The 16,284-nt window shown below is 43.2% G+C and overlaps 1 protein-coding gene across 4 annotated transcripts in view; it reads left to right on the forward strand.

Annotated features, from left to right (window-relative positions):
• Nucleotides 1-1,248: 1,248 nt before the first annotated feature.
• LOC131414202 (ral guanine nucleotide dissociation stimulator-like) overlaps nucleotides 1,249-16,284 on the forward strand; it is a 71,887-nt gene continuing 56,851 nt past the window's right edge. For 3 of the 4 annotated variants that reach the window (XM_058555422.1, XM_058555428.1, XM_058555430.1), the window contains exon 1: nucleotides 1,553-1,685. The gene's annotated coding sequence lies outside the window, so the exon portion shown is untranslated. Of the gene's footprint in view, nucleotides 1,393-1,552; nucleotides 1,686-16,284 lie in introns of those variants that run through there. The other variant, XM_058555419.1, reaches the window with a different exon arrangement.

The following is a 16,284-nucleotide window of genomic DNA, read 5'->3' on the forward strand; positions in this document are numbered from 1 at the left end:
GCTCCTTCCCCAGATTTGGGAAATTTTCAGCTATTATTTCCTTGAATAGGCTCTCTGTTCCTCTTTCCCTCTCCTCTCCCTCAGGAATACCTATAATTCTTATGTTACATTTTCTAATAGAGTCCGATATTTCTCGGAGTCTTTCTTCATTTCTTTTTAGTCTTAGTTCTCTCTCTTCTTCCATCTGGAGTATATCTGTATTCCTATCCTCTAAAGTACTAATTCTTTCCTCCATATTGTCAGCTCTGTTCTTTAAAGATTCCAGATTCTCCTTTATCTCCTCCATTGTGTTCTTCATCTCCATCAGCCCTGATAGGTTTTTCTTTATGATTTCAATCTCTTTTGTGAAGAAACTCCTAATCTCATTGAATTGTTTGTCTGTGTTGTCTCGTATTTCGTTGAGTGTTTTTATGATAGCTATTTTGAAATCTCTGTCGTTTAGTTTATGGATTTCTGTGTCTTCGGGGTTGATTTCTGGTTGCTTGTCATTTTGTTTCTGGTCTGGTGATTTCATATATTTTTGCATTGTGGTTCCTGTGTTGGTTTTGGTTTTCCTCATCCTGGAAGTCTCTGGTTGCACTTTCCACCTGCCGCCACTGTGTGGTGGTGAAGGGCTGTGTAGTCTAAGCCCCCTGCGCTCTGCCCCAGTTTTTCTGCTGCGATCCGCAGTTTTGTTTTGTTTTGTTTTGTTTCTTTTCCCCACTGCGATCCACGGGTCCAGTCCAATTTATTCAGGTCTGCCTCGGACCGCTAGATCTGGTCGAGCTGCAGACTCCGGGTTGTGGGGAGGGGGGAGCTCTCTCTTTTGCCCTCTGGGTCCCTGACGTGGGAGGCTTCTCGTTTGCCCCTCTTTATCCGCTCTCTGGGTTGCTCAGATGTTGATGGTAGCCCTGTGGCTCCTCTGAGCCCTCTGTGCGGGAGTTTCCCACTGGTTGAGAGCGCCCGAAGAGCTGCAGTTTCCCGCCGAGGGCCGCCCCTCCCCCCTCTCTGGGAGCCGCGCGGACCGGATCGCTGATCTGATGGGGAGGGAGCGGAGTTCTCCTTACCTCTCCCCACTTCCTCCGGGGGCCCAGCACGTTCCGCTCTCAGATGTGCGGCAGTGTGGATCCCTCCGCTCCAGCTTTTGACTGTCTGGGATTCCGTTGTTTGTCTGTGGCTGTTACTTTTGTTGTATTTTGTGGGGGAAGAATTCACGGGAAAGCTCACTCCGCCATGATGCTGACGTCACTCCATTCTTCTTTTTTAAACAAATGTTAGATCATGTAACGTGCTTCTCAGGACAGGAGGAGCCGCCTCAAGGGAAGGCAGATCTTCTCCAGGAACTGATGGTCATCCAGGGAGAGCAGAGTCAAGGACTGCAGAGTGCCAGCCAGCTCCCGCTCTCCCTCTCAGGTACACCTTGGTCCCCGCACCCCCATCCCCCTCCCGGTGCCCCCCAGCGGCTCCCATTGTTCTTGGAGGCCCGCGCATGCGCAAGACTGGCTCTCAGAGTGGCAGAGGGGCTGGGGAGCTGGAGAGCCCCGAGGCGTGTGCACTGGAGGTGGCGCCCCAGGTGCGCAGGTGGCTGTCTCGGAGGTTTGTGTAGGGGGATTGGCGGTTTCTGGATCCTTCCTCCATGATTTTCAGCACAGGGGAGCTCTCCTGTCTGCAGTGTGGAGGAGCGCTGGGCAGGAGGCGGCGCTGAGGTAGGCGGTGGGCGGCGGGCTCGGCGTGGAGATCGCCGCCGCAGATGGCGGGACCGCGGTGGGGGGGTCGGCGGATGGGGTCGGGGGCCGGGGCTGCTGGCGGGCTGCCCCAGGCGGGGGAGCCCAACTCTGTCCCTTTGAGGAGCAGAGGAGCGCCGCCTGGCCGGCGGGTCCCTCTGCTTTGGCGGTGCCCCACCCTGGCGGGGCCTCCTGCCCACCTAGCGGAGGTGCAGGGGGCGGCAGGGAGTCGCCTGCCCTCTGCTCGAGCCCTTGAGTTCGTGCTCCCCGGGGCCCGTCTAGGCCAGGTCTCGACATCCCGGGGTGAACACTTTCCTTCAGAAGATGGACTGTGGTCAGCGCTCCTCTGCCTGACTCCGCGCAGGCTATTGGGCTCCTCACTGCGTTCTTTAAACAAATAAGCGTTCCTACTTCCTTGGGACCACCTTTATAGAAAAGCCTAATCCCATTAATGGTTTCTGATAATTGACTCTATATTTGCAAGGTGAACTTTGAAGCCTGTGAATTGTTGTAAACTGCATTTAATGAAAGGAGCTTTAAACAGTCTTTGGTGCAAATTATGTAGCTTCCTAATAATAACTCACCTTCTGTTAACATAGACGGATGACTGATCAATTGATGATTGACATAATGTGTACGGAATTTTGGTTTCAGTGGAAAGGATTTTCTTGGCAGTTGGTGCTAAAATTAAAATCGGATAAGGAGGTTTTTAGAAGTAGTATGTAGTGTGTGTTTTGTCTCCATACTCATTTAGAATTGTAAGAATTTAGATTTGGAAAGCTCGTAGAGCAAGAATTTTCAAATTTTGATTTGATTGTGTTGGGGGAAGAGGTGGAATCTCCCTCTGCCCTTTTCTTTAAGGTTCTTATGGCTGGCCAAATAATTAACAAGACAGGTTAGCAGGAGAAAATAATACCAAGTTTAATAACATGTATACATGGGAGAAAGCAGGGACACTGCGTTTCTCAACACAATAGCAGAAATTCTTGTCTTAAGTACCATGTTCAGCCAAAGACAAAGGAGGGTGTTGGGGATGGGGGGAGTCAGTTACAGGAGATTACCACTAAAGCACAGTAAACAAGAGTAAGGTTATTATGCAGATTTAAGGCCTCACGTTTCACATTCATAAGCCTCTAGAAATGAGGCCATTCCCCCCTCTTCCCAAAACAGACAGGGAGATACCTTTACAAATGGAGATTTTCCTTATAAATGTAAATGATTGTCTGGCAACTTCTCACAGGGCCATCCAGAGAAGGTGGCCAGAGAGACAGAACTTCGGATAAGATGGGCTTGTTGGTGTCTTTCCTATTGTAACATTTATCCTACATTATCTTTACAGCCATCATGATAGATCTGTTCCAGGAAGGAGTTACTATGTCAAATTCTTTAGTTAGTGGGGGAGGTCAAATGTCCCTAGAGAAAACAACCAAGGTAAAGATATGGATTTCAGGGTGGCCAAATCTTGACCTCCCACAACTGAAAGGGTGAAAGGTACAAAGGCCAAATACGGTAGGATTTCATTTATATGATATTCTAGAAAAGATAAACCATAGGGAAAGACAACAGATCGTTAGTTGCCATTAGTTTTAATATTTAGTTAATCATTTAGTTTAATAGTTTAATCATTAGTTTTAATATTTCTGATAAAAAAATACATTTTATTGATAGCATCCTAATTATACTTTTGGATGATACCAGAATTTAACAACCTATGAAATTCTGCAGGAGGAACAAATGACATGTTGGTTATTGGTGTCTTTGAAGTGTAAGGATTGTTGGTAATGAATCTAAATAAGCATTGTTGGATTGTGAACTACTGATTTTTTTACTGGATTCTGTTGGACATGGCATATTACAAGTTTCAAAATGCTCTTTAAATTACTGTAGCAGTCTGAAGCTATTAAATTGTAATGTAAGATCTTTATAGATGAAACAGGCAAAAATATAAAAAGCCATTTATCTTTTTATCTTTGTTAAAAAATGAAGTAAATCTTACTATATACATGAATGACTTCTGGCTAGACAGACCTGAACTTGACAAGACGGACTCACTAGTATGGTGAATTTGTTTTGGAATGTTAAAGTGGGAGAGGACATATGTTTTTCCTGAGGGTGACCCAAGTCAATATGGTAGGTTTTGCTGTTTATACGCTCTTTCTGAGTTACCATCTTGATTAAACAGCTTGTCATAGACGTACCAAGAAATTTGGGCCATTTTATGTATCAATATTTTTTTTAATAATTTTATTTATTTATTTTTTCCCCCAAAGCCCCAGTAGATAGTTGTATGTCATAGCTGCACATCCTTCTATTTGCTGTATGTGGGACACGGCCTCAGTATGGCCAGAGAAGCGGTGCGTCAGTGCGTGCCTGGGATCCGAACCCAGGCCGCAGGCAGCAGAGTGCGTGCACTTAACCGCTAAGCCACGGGGCCAGCCCTATGTATCAATATTTTAAGATATCCTATTTCCCTGATAGTTTCTAATTTCAGGGTGTCTGGGAAAAACAGTTTCTGAACATAGGTACTTTGGAATATAATTTTTGATTGTTGACTTATTGAAGTATAGAATTATGGAGTTGTTGGAAATAATTTTAGTGGTTGTAGAGCCTAACCTCTTCATTTTCCAGTAAATGAAAAGTGAGGTTTCTCAAGTTAAGTCATCCATAGTCTGACTGCTACTTAGTGGCAGAGTTGGAACTATATGCTCAGATGCTTGTCTCCAGATTCTTAGTACAGTGCTCTCTGTGCTATGTACTATTAAGTAGACAAACCAGTGAGTTACCTTCCCAGATCATATATGTAGCCAGCAGGGTTGATTTTTTCCCATATGCATTTTTTGCTTTCTTTTTTAAATAACTACTAACCACAATTAATTCATTCCCATACCATGTTTAATAACTATACTTGTGTGTGTCTCCTCGAGCACACGTGGATTCCCTAGAATGGACGCCTGCCTGTGAGTGGATTGCTGGTCCAGAGGCTGATGTTCATCTGCAACTTGACGAGCTGCAGCCAAATCATCCTCTGAAGTTTTAGTAATTTCCATTCTCGCCAACAGTGTCTGAGTCATCCTTTCCCTGGGAATTGTCAGATCGGCATTGTCAGATTTTTAAAGGTTTGCCAATCTGATGACTGAGAAATGATGTATTTGTTTCCCTCTTTGTACAACTGTTTTGACAAATGCATAGAGCTGTGCCACTACCACATTCAATATACAGAACAGTTCCAGCACCCAGAGCTCCCTTCAGCTGTTCTTTTGTAGTCAACTCTTCCCCCACCCTTAACCCCTGGCAACTAATGATTTGTTGTCTTTCCCTATGGTTTGTCTTTTCTAGAATATCATATAAATGGAATCCTACAGTATTTGGCCTTTTGAGTCTGGATTCTTTCATGTAGCAAAATACATTCAGTTTAGTGTTCATCCATGTTGTTGCCTGTATCAGCAGTTCCTTCTGTTTTATTGCTGAATGTAGTATCTATTGTATGAATGTACCACAGTTTATCCATCCACCAGTTGAAGGACATTTGAGTTATTTTCAGTTTTGTCTTTTTTGACTATGAATAAAGCTGCTATAAATCTTTGCAAACAAGTTTTTGTGTGAACGTTAGTCTTCTCTTAGGTAAGCACCTAGAAGTGGAATTGCTGGGTCACATGATATGTGTATGTTTAACTTTATTTTAAAAACTGTTTGTGTAGCAAAGTCATGGCCCAGAAAGATGTCCTAATCCCTGGAACCTGGGAATACATTAGGTTACTTGGCAAAGGTGAATTAAGTTTGCAGATGGAATTAAGGTTGCTAATCAACTGACTTTAAAATATGGAGATTATCCTGGATTATCCAGGTGGGCCCAGTGCATCACAAAGGCCCTTAAAAGGGAAAGAACAGCAGGCGAGTAGAAAAAAGATGCAACAAGGGAAGCAGGGCCAGAGAGATGCCGAGTTCTTGGTCTTGAGGGTGGAGGAGGGGGGCCATAGGCTAAGGAATGTGGTTGTCTCTAGAAGCTTGAAAAGGCTAGGAAATGGATTAACCTTTAGAGTCCCCCCAAAAGAACCTAGCTCTGCCAACACCTTGATTTTAGCCCAAGGAGACCCGTGTCAGACTGTTAACCTACAGAACTGTAAAACAAATCTGAGCTGTTTTAAGCCATGAAATTTGTGCTAATTTGTTACAGCAGCCTAACAAACTCCACTTGAAAGCTGTTTTCCAAAGAGGCTGAACCACTTTGTGTTCCTACCAGCAATGTAGTAGTGTTCCAGTGACTTTCCATCCTCATTAACACTTGGTATGGTCAACATCTTTAATTTTAGACATTCTAATATGTACATAGCAGTATCTCAATGTGGTTTTCATGTGCATTTTTCTCATGATTAATGACGTTGAGCATCTTTTCATGAGCTTATTTGCCATCTGTTTATCTTCTTTTGTGAAGTGTCCAATTCTGTGCCCATTTTAAACTTGGATTTTTTTATTGCTGAGTTTTGACAGTTCTTTATAGTCCTGTCAGATATGTGATTTGCAAAGGTATTCTCCCAATCTCTGGCGTGCCTTTTCCATCTTCTCACCAGTGTCTTTGGAAGGTCTGTGTAATGTAACTCGAGAGGCTCCACGTGACCTTGTCTTCCTTCATTGGGAAACAGTGAAGTTGGAGCACCTGAGTCCAATCAGATGTTGATCAGACTTGGGGCTGGGTCTCACTTTTAGTAAACCCAGCCCTTCCGCTTTCCCCCTGTTCCTGTTTGCTCTGCTCCCCTTCCCCGCACAGGCGTCTGGTTCTAAGTCTCGTAGATCTCTGTCTCCTCAGGTTTGGGAGCCCACAGAATATTCAGCTACGCCCTTCAGACATTTCAGCGCAGCTCTCCAGCCTCCTACCTTACATCGCTTCACAATATGGCAAATTCCCTGAAGGTCAGACTAGCAGTATGTTGGACTTAGGCCATTTCCACCACTTCTGGAGGTTTCACTTTGCTTTATGGAAGCTTTGGCCTAGTTCCCCGGATTCCTGTGTGGCACCAAAACTTAGCACAGGTGCTGTGAGGAAGAGCAGTTGTGTGTGTGAAAGCACTCAGGTTTCCTCTGCCACACCAATCCTGCAGAATCACTACAAGTTTGCCTAGTTTCTCTTTTCTCTAGCCGAGGCTCAGACTGAGCAAGCCAGATCCTCAACAGGCACTCAGAATCAGAAAATGCTTCTGGGGGAAAGAAAGGTAAAAATTCTTGCTCACATAAAAGAGTTTTTCTTCTTTCTGGAATTTTAGTTGGTTGGTTCTGAAGTTCTCTGATGCTCTAAAAATATATCTATAATTTATCTGGCTTTGTCCGGTTTTGCAGCAAGTGTGCTTTCCTGTCTTAGTCTACTCTAAAACAGAAGTTCCCTTGTCATTAGTTTTTAACTCCATCTGTTATACATTGTCAATATTATTATTGTTTGGTAAAGTCATGCTTTCAATGATTTATTCAGATGTTTACCCTTTTTTATCCTCACAATCCATTTTTACATCTTAGCATTTCTTCTATCAATTTTTTGTTAAAGTACATTCATTTTACTTTTTAATTTTTTTCCTTGAGTAATATTAGCTCTGGGCTAACCTCTGTGCCAGTCTTCCTCTATTTTGTATATGGGTCACCACCATGGCATGGCTGATGTGTGGTGTAGGTCCACTCCTAGGATCTGAACCCATGAACCCAGGCCTTGGAAGCAGAGCGTGCTGAACTTAAACCTCTACACTGGGTAGCTGGCCCCCTTAAAGTACATTCTTTAGAAGTTCCTTAATGAGCATTTGTTGGTGGTAATACTCTTAGTAAATGTTTGCATAAAAATATCTGTAATTCACCCCAGTTCTTGAGATATGGTTTGATTGGGTATACACTGAAAGTCATTTTCTCTCTGTATCTTTAAGATTTAATCCAACTCTCTCTTGCCTTCCATTGTTAAGAAATGTATCATAGGTCTAAATGTAAGTCTCTGTAAGTGTTCTGTCCCTCTGTGGGGCTTTGAATATCTTCTTTTGTATTTGGTGTTCTTTGGTTTCCCTGGATGGATCTAACTCTAGATTTTTTTTTTTTAATTATGCTTGAGATGTGTTCACCTGCCTGAATCTAGAATAGAAGTCTTTTATTAATTCTGGAAATTTCTTTTTTTTTTTTGTGAGGAAGATTAGCCCTGAGCTAACATCCATGCTAATCCTCCTCTTTTTGCTGAGGAAGACTGGCTCTGAGCTAACACCTATTGCCAATCTTCCTCCTTTTTTTTTCCCCCAAAGCCCCAGCAGATAGTTGTATGTCATAGTTGCACATCCTTCTAGTTGCTGTATGTGGGACGCCGCCTCAGCATGGCCGGAGAAGCAGTGCATTGGTGCGCACCTGAGATCCGAACCCGGGCCATCAGCAGTGGAGTGCGCGCACCTAACTGCTAAGCCCCGGAGCTGGCCCTGGAAATTTCTATTATGTCTGAATATTCCTTGAAATCATATATATATTTATATTATTTGTGAATAGCTTCTGTTGGACTATGAATGTCCTTTTTGTTGTGTCTTAGAGGAGGAGAGTTCAATAGGGGAAGCTCACTCTGCCATGATGTTGATGTCACTCTCTTCTATATATTTATATTATTGAATTCAAATATATGTACACATACTTATGTTATTTATACACATTCAATATATATTCATTATATATATTATTTAATTCAATATATTATATTATTCAATATAATGATTTATATTATCCAAAAAATGTACATATCTTATTTCTATATATGATCCTGTACTTGACCAAACTCAAGCCAGGCTCCATTGAGCCCTCTTCTTGACTAGGCCTCAATCTTATCCTATAATAACTACAGCCTCTCAGCACAAATGGTTTCACACCTCCACACGCATTATAAGACTTAAACACTGACACAGTTTCTAACAGCTCAAATCCACATCCCTAGGTTGACCCCTGCCCCCTTAAAGAGTGTCGGCCTGAGAAAGCTCAAAGCAGCCAAAAGAACTGACTGTTTGTTCTGGCCAACACTCAATCATTTGCCTCTGACATCCCTTTCTTAGAACATTTACCCAAAAGTGCTTACAACTGTGAATATTTCCTCTGTCCTTTTGATTTTTATATATATATATAAAAAATATATATATAAATATATATTTAGAGACACTTATATATATAAGTGTCTCTAATAACCAACGAATGCATTTCTCAAGGTCCTGAGAGCCATTCATTGAGATGAGGATAGGGTGTCTGTCTCCCAGACTCTGTGAGAGGAGAAAAGTGAAACTTTGATCATTTCCAACCAGCAGACACAACTGGCCAGATTACATTGCACTGACCAACACTCTGTAACTTTTCCCTCCCTGACTCTACTGAGCCCCTGCTCACCCCTCTGCCTGCTCCCTCATTCTCCCTTTCAAATGTCCAGTCACCTCTGTACAAATCAAATTGAGTTCAGTTCACCCTGTTCCCTCTTCCCTATTGCAGTGGTATATTACTGATTAAAATCTGTCCTGACCACTTTCACTAGAGCCTGATTTGCATATATTCTACATTTAACACACATATAGATAATCTCAGGCATATGCGTATATATGCATATACCAACATAACCATGGGCCCTCCAGGACCAGTTCAACTGACCCCATCTTATCAACAGAGTAGTTAAGAGTTTTCTTTCAGGAACTGAGACCCCTAGTCCAGTTCAGGCCAGTTGACACCACCAACCCATCAACTACACCTGCGCAAATGCTCGATAAATGATATTTTTGACATCAAGCATCTAAAAGCTCCATCCTCAGATCATCGTAACACTGCCAGTTTCTGAACACACATCCGATGAAGAGCCACAAAGCTTGACTTTGCTTGTGAAGATCATCCATTACCTCACTTCTCCTTACTTTCAATCATCTACTTCCACATGTCAGACCGCCCTGCCCTTCATCCCATAAATTGTGCCCCAAGCCCTGGATCGGGGAGACAGATCTGAGACAGACACATGGCCCCTGTCTCCTTGCAGATAAATCTCACAAAAATAAAGCTACAATTCTTTTCCCAAAAGCTGATGCCAAAATAACTGGCTTTTTTAATGTGCATTGGGCAAGAGAACCCCAATATTGTGCAGTAACATCAATACATATATATATATATATACACTTAATGGATGTTTTATCTTCTTTTTTTTTTCCTTTGCTAATGAGGATTCACCCTGAGCTAACATCTGTGCCACTCTTCCTCTATTTTGTATGTGGGTTGCCACCACAGCCTGGCCGCTGATGAGTGGTGTAGGTCCATGCCGAGGAATGGAGCCTGGGCTGCTGAAGTAGAGTTCTCTGAACTTAACCACTAGGCCATAGGACCGGCCCATGTCTAATTGTTTTGAAGATGTTACTAGATATGCAATTGAAGTTTCACTATGATCTCTGGATTTCCTTGCTACTCCTTTAGTCCTTCACTTCAGTGTATGTGTTTCTTGCTCCATTTTTCATGCTAGAGGATTTTCTCAAATATCAAGTGGTCCTTGGCTACCTGTTCATATTTCTGTGATGGGAACAAAACAGCTGAGTAGGATCTCTGTGGGCCTGATGGGGCCTGTGAATGTCTGGACTCAATGTTTCTTCAGGGGTGTTGAGTGTTGAACTAGTAACAGGCAAACAGTGTTGGTGCCCATGCTGATCTGTAACAACATACTTATTCCACACATTCCCACAATGACAGACATCCTCTGAACATATGGAAATGCTGACAACACACCCACACCCACATACACACTATTTGTAAATGACCATCAGCATTCAGTCTGTAAACTACACCTGATAATGCACACTGATACTCAGAACATACACACAAACTCACACACATACAGACCACTCACTGTCTCAGAGCCCACAGTGACTTGAACTCTCTAAACACACACAGACATCAACAAAACACACCTTCACATAGATGCCATAATAGCCGTGCACCCTGTGACCATACAGAATTGCTGAACACACACACATCCATACAACAAGGAGCATGGCCGTGCATGTGTGGGCTTGATCAGGAAGTTTTTCACACCTCAGCATCAACATGGACACCCCGGGGCAAGAGGGAGAGGCAGAGGGCACAGGGACAAAATGTCAGGAGCAGTCAGGAGGCACTTGCATAAAACAAATATGATACCTGCAAAGCTGGTTGCTAAATGACATACGACTCAAGGATAGGAGGACCCAAGGGGATCTGAAATGGTACAAAAGAGGTGACTGATACAAACCCATCACAAGATATTTAAATGTAAGGAACAGTGATATTTTAAAAGGCACTGAGGAGAGTCCATCAAAGCTTAGATATAATTTCAAACAATGAATGACATGGAATTCTGGCCAAAGAACAGCCATTATTGCTGTTAAAATTCCTATTTAAATGTTCTTATAAAATTATAGAAATACTCATTGAAAAATGACAAATGCTCATTGGTTTAAAACATTTCAGGGTAAAATTAATGCAGCTTCCACTTTTATTGAGTAGCTTTCCTGGGGCAGCTAGAAAACCTGTACAATGCACACAGAACAGCTGTTTGAAGGGTCTTAGAACATCCCGTGCAGACAGGACTTGGGGGTCTACAATCTCTGAGATGAGGGAAGCAGAAGATTGTGAGCACCAGCTCCACGTGGCTTCTCCCCTAAGGCATTTGCTATTTCAACAGTGAGAGAAGAGAGTCTGAGCAGAAAGAGGAGGAAAAATGAACTGAAATTTCATTTCAGCCAAGTCCAGTAACTTCTGCTTCCAGTCAGTTGTGGTGAAGGCAGAGCAACAATTAAACGTTGATTTAATAAATACTGTAAGATTGAAAACACCAAAGGGATGTGGAAGCAAACAGGACTAGATGAAATCAAATTTCAAAAAGGAAAGAGCCTTTTTAGGTGAGATAGCCACACATGCCCTCACCCAGGGGAATTTGCTTAATCTGGACTCTGATAATCAGACCTGTCTTACCAGAAAACAATTGTAAATACAACCTGTCATAATTGATCTATGTTAGCTTTTTAATATCACAAGCTTTGTTTGGCTGTTAATTTTTATTGCCTCCACTAGAAGACTCTGTAAAGGGAAAGACATTGTATCATTTGCCACATGATCTCCAGAACATTCTTCAGTTGGGGCTGTATGACTTCTATAAATATGTGTTAATTGTTGGTTTCATGAATGCTATGGACTGAATGTCTACGTAATCCAATTTTATAAGTTAAAATCCTAATCCCCGAAGTGATTGTATTTGGAAGTGGGGCCTTTGGGAGTTAATTAGCTTAGATGAGGCCATGAGTGTGAAGCCCCCATGATGGGATTAGTGCCCTTATAGGGAGATGGAGGGCCAGAGCTCTCTCTGCTAGATGAGGGTAGAGCAAGAAGCTATCCTTCTGCAAAACAGGAAGAGAGCTCTCACCAAAAACAAATCAGCTTGAACCTAGATCTTGAGCATCCCAGTCTTCAGAACTGTGAGGAATGCACTTCTGTTGTTAAAAGTGCCCAGTCTACAGATGGCCTGGCGGTGCAGTGGCTAAGTGTGGGTCCTCCCCTATGGTGGCCCAAGGGTTTGCAGGTTCAGATCCTGGGCACACACCGATGCACAGCTTGTCAAGCCATGCTCTGTCTGCATCCCATAAAAAAGTAGAGGAAGATGGGCACAGATGTTAGCCCAGGGCCAATCTTCCTCAGCAAAAAAGAGGAGGATTGGCATCAGATGTTAGCTCAGGGCTGATCTTCCTCACACACACAAAAGGAACCCCAAAAGTGCCTGGCCTAGGGGCCTGCCCCACAGCCTACTGGTTAAGTTCAGTGAGCTCCTCTTCGGTAGCATGGGTTCAGTTCCTGGACACAGACCTACACCACTCATCAGCAGCCATGCTGTGGGTGTGACCCACACACAAAATAAAGGAAGACAGGCATGGATGTTAGCTCATGGTGAATCTTCCTCAGCAAAAAAAATAAAGTACCCAGTCTATGGTATTTTTGTTACGACATCCCATACAGACTAGGACACTGAGTGTGTGAATAAGTTCGTTTAGATTGACGATCCTTCTTCTACATGACACATTATTGCCAATGATCCCTAAATTGGTGTGAGTCAAATTCCCCTTAAGGATCATAAAGATGTTAGGGCCCTTCTCCCTAGTTGTGCACATATTGCTACACATGAAAACATGTTGCATCATGTGTTTTATCGACACCTTAGTCTTACACCTCATCCCATTGGCCTTCAGCGAACTTCAGTGTTACAGCCAGTGCTTTGGGCAATAAAAGAAAGTCCCTGGACTGAAGTGGGGTCGGTATCCATCGTGCAGCTCCTGTCCTCTGCCCAGCCAGCTCCAGCACAGGGTCAATTTACAAGATGGGCTTTCCTCCAGGCAGCTCTGTGTTTCTCCCAGCCTGTTCTCATTTAGGATGATCTCACTAGGAGCAATGAGTGTAAATTTGGAGGGAAGAGCTACAGAAGGCATCTGCCAGGGGAAATTCTTTGTGGTTACATGGTCTAGAATATGGACACCTGGCTGCTCTAAGGTGTCCTGAAAATGGAAACCTTCTCACGTCTGTAATATCCTTCCATGTCCTCTTTCCCCTCCATCTCTCTGTTCTTGGTGGAAAAATTCCCTTGGCAACGACAATAAAAAAATGAAAGTAGGGAATGGCCCATTTCCAGTCTCAGAATTCTGTGAAATTTTACTGCCTATCCCCAGTCTCCCAGGACTGACACCCTTTTTACTCTTTTAAGATTAGATTACATTTTAATCTCCTTTAATCAAAGTTTTCTCTCATCCTTGTTATGTATATACATGTTCTAATACATAACATTGAAAACATTATTTTTGGCCCTACAATTTCCAGATTCACTCATAGTTGTTTTCTGATGGATGCATGACTTTGTAATTATGTTTATAACTCCATTAACTATAGAAATTGACTAAATTATGAGTAGTAATGTACTAATACAGGAAAATGGCCCATTTTTATTCAACATAAAGTTTCATGTTTTGATCAAGACAAATACACGAATACTTAATTGTTCAGCAAAAACTCTTCCTGTGTACATGTAAGCAATTATAAATCTATTGAAGTTGGTTTACCTTGTCGATTATTCCTTATTTCTGAGTTGTGCATTCAGCATTTCCATGAACACTTTAGAGTCCTGCATCTTTATCCTACCATTTTAAATACTAGGTCATCGACAAAAGTCCACATGACTTGTTCAGTTGTTTGTTAGTGGGTCCTTTGTAGGGTGTCTTCCCAGGTATGTTTTCACAGGGTCATCGACAAAAGTCCACATTACTTGTTCTGTTGTGTGCTAATGGGTCCTTTGTAGGCTGTCTTCCTGGGTACGTTTTCCAGTGTGAACTCCAGCTGATGGCCTTGTGACACTGATGTAAATACTGTTGTCTCCACAGATCATGGGGCCAATGATGTGTGGTCCTTTACGAAGTCATATATAACCTAATACTTTTCATTCAATTAGTGTAAGGCATGCTATGGAAAGTAGATTGGGGACAATTAATAAAAGATGATTGATTATGAACATGCTATTAGGGAGAAAAATTGAACCTCTGGCTATACAGGTTTACGTTTCATTCAATTAATCAGCCAGCCTAACAAACCCCGTTCATAGGCAGGGCTATATACATATATATATTAGATTAAGATTATATCATCTATTAGTTTGAATGTGCTTTTGTAAAGTACGCCTTGTTTCTCTTGCCCTTTCTTACTGGGAGAAATATGGAATAGATAGAAAATGCCTGGATTACTCTGGTCTGAACTCAGATCACATAGGACTTGAATCATTCAACAAATGAGCCATTAATAGTGGCTACACCACTGGGATTTCCTGATCCAACATCGCAGTCATACACCCTATTGTGGATATGGACTCTAGAATAGGATTGTGCTGTTATCCCGAGGGTAACTTGTTCTGTTGATCAATATTTTGGATCAATAAGTGATGAAATATTTTGACTAGTTGGTCTAATCACTCAGAGGTTATTTTCTTCTCTGAGGTCACCCTAACCAAAATTGTTAGTCCATTTAAGATTTGTTATCCCTTGATTTGGCTTACTTTTTTTTTTTTTAATTAATTGAAGCTCCACAGGGTCTTCTTGTCTTATTTTGTCATTCCCACCTCTTCAGGGAAAGGTCAATTTCACTGATTAAAAGTAAGAGAGAGTAAAACCCTCGAGTGGCTGTTCATACAAGTCCTCATTTAGACAACAAATGATGATGCTGCCTTTGCAGGGTCCAGTCACTGCGGCCTTTACACCGTGTCACTGGGCAAGCAGTGCCTGTAACACCAGAAATGCCAGAGGAGATGCTTTTGGTAAACAGGTGGGGGCTGTGTTTGCAGAGTTTACTTTTTTAAATCTTTCCTTGAATGCCTACCTGTGTTGGGTTAACAATTAATGTAAAAAATAATTATTGGGTTGAATTTATTTTATTGTTAACTTTTGGTGATTATCTGTTCTAAGATTATGCAAGGAGAAATAATTCTTGTTGCTTATAGTAACAGTACTACTTCTATGAATTAATAGATTAATGCAGTATTAGATTAGGAGTTAGTTTCTGTGATTGAAATTAAGATAAGTGTATTGTTGAACCCGAAGGCTTTCTTAACTGGTGGCTGAATTTAGGCCAACTAGGGTATTGTTTGTACTCCCTCTCTAAGGAAGGTTGTATCCTGTATCTAAAAGGCTGTACCTCTTTAGGGCTGGGTCTGGAGGAGGCAGGAGGCTGGACAAGTGTGGAGCTGGCTCTGACCCAGAGGGATGAGCAAGAGACACAGGGCACCTGCTGCCACACACAGCCGCAGCAGACATCACCCATCAGTCATGATATGCTGGGCTGCAGAGCCCAGAGAGCCCCCCAGTTCTCAACAAGGTGCACTCGGAAGCCACTCCCGGGCAGAGCAGGGGACTGTGATGAACACATTTGCCATCCCCGCTCCCCTAAGACGTGCTCCAGGCCTCCTCTCCCCACTTACTCCGCCAGCTCCTCACTGTCCTCGGGACTCAGGCTTTCAAGGCCCGCCAGCAGGCTGCTCCAGCACTTCTCCTTCTTTACCACCGCCTCCCCTCTCTGCTCCCACTCTAGTTCCAGGGCAAGTTACCTGTGGCTCCTGAGTGCTGCTCCTTGGCCTGGAAGGAGCCCCATCCTTCACCCTTCCACCCTGTGCACTCCTACTTACCCTTCAAGACTCGACTCCAGTGATGCCTCCTCGGGAAGCCCTCCCTGACGCTCCATCTCCCCAGGCCTGCTCTGGACCACCACTCTGCCTCCTGCCCACATCCATCACTGCCGGGAACCTTGCTGGGCCCCCTTGTCTGGTCTTCAAGTCCAAGCCCCTCAGGAGGGGAGGAAATGCTTGGGCTCAGGGCAATGGAGCAGATTCCTGGACTGTGGTGACACTGCCCACCCCAGGAGAGGTCATTCTTTGGGGCACTTCCAACTTGGACCCAATGCAGCTCAGGGGGAGCCAGGACACAGGGAGGCTGGCTCTGGGCCCAGCAGGTCACAGGGTCAGCCTAGGGAAAAGGCACAGGGGCCACACAGAGGGGCTCAGGACAGAACTCCA

The sequence above is a fragment of the Diceros bicornis genome, chromosome 14, assembly GCF_020826845.1.
Source record: "Diceros bicornis minor isolate mBicDic1 chromosome 14, mDicBic1.mat.cur, whole genome shotgun sequence".
Classification (NCBI taxonomy): domain Eukaryota; kingdom Metazoa; phylum Chordata; class Mammalia; order Perissodactyla; family Rhinocerotidae; genus Diceros; species Diceros bicornis.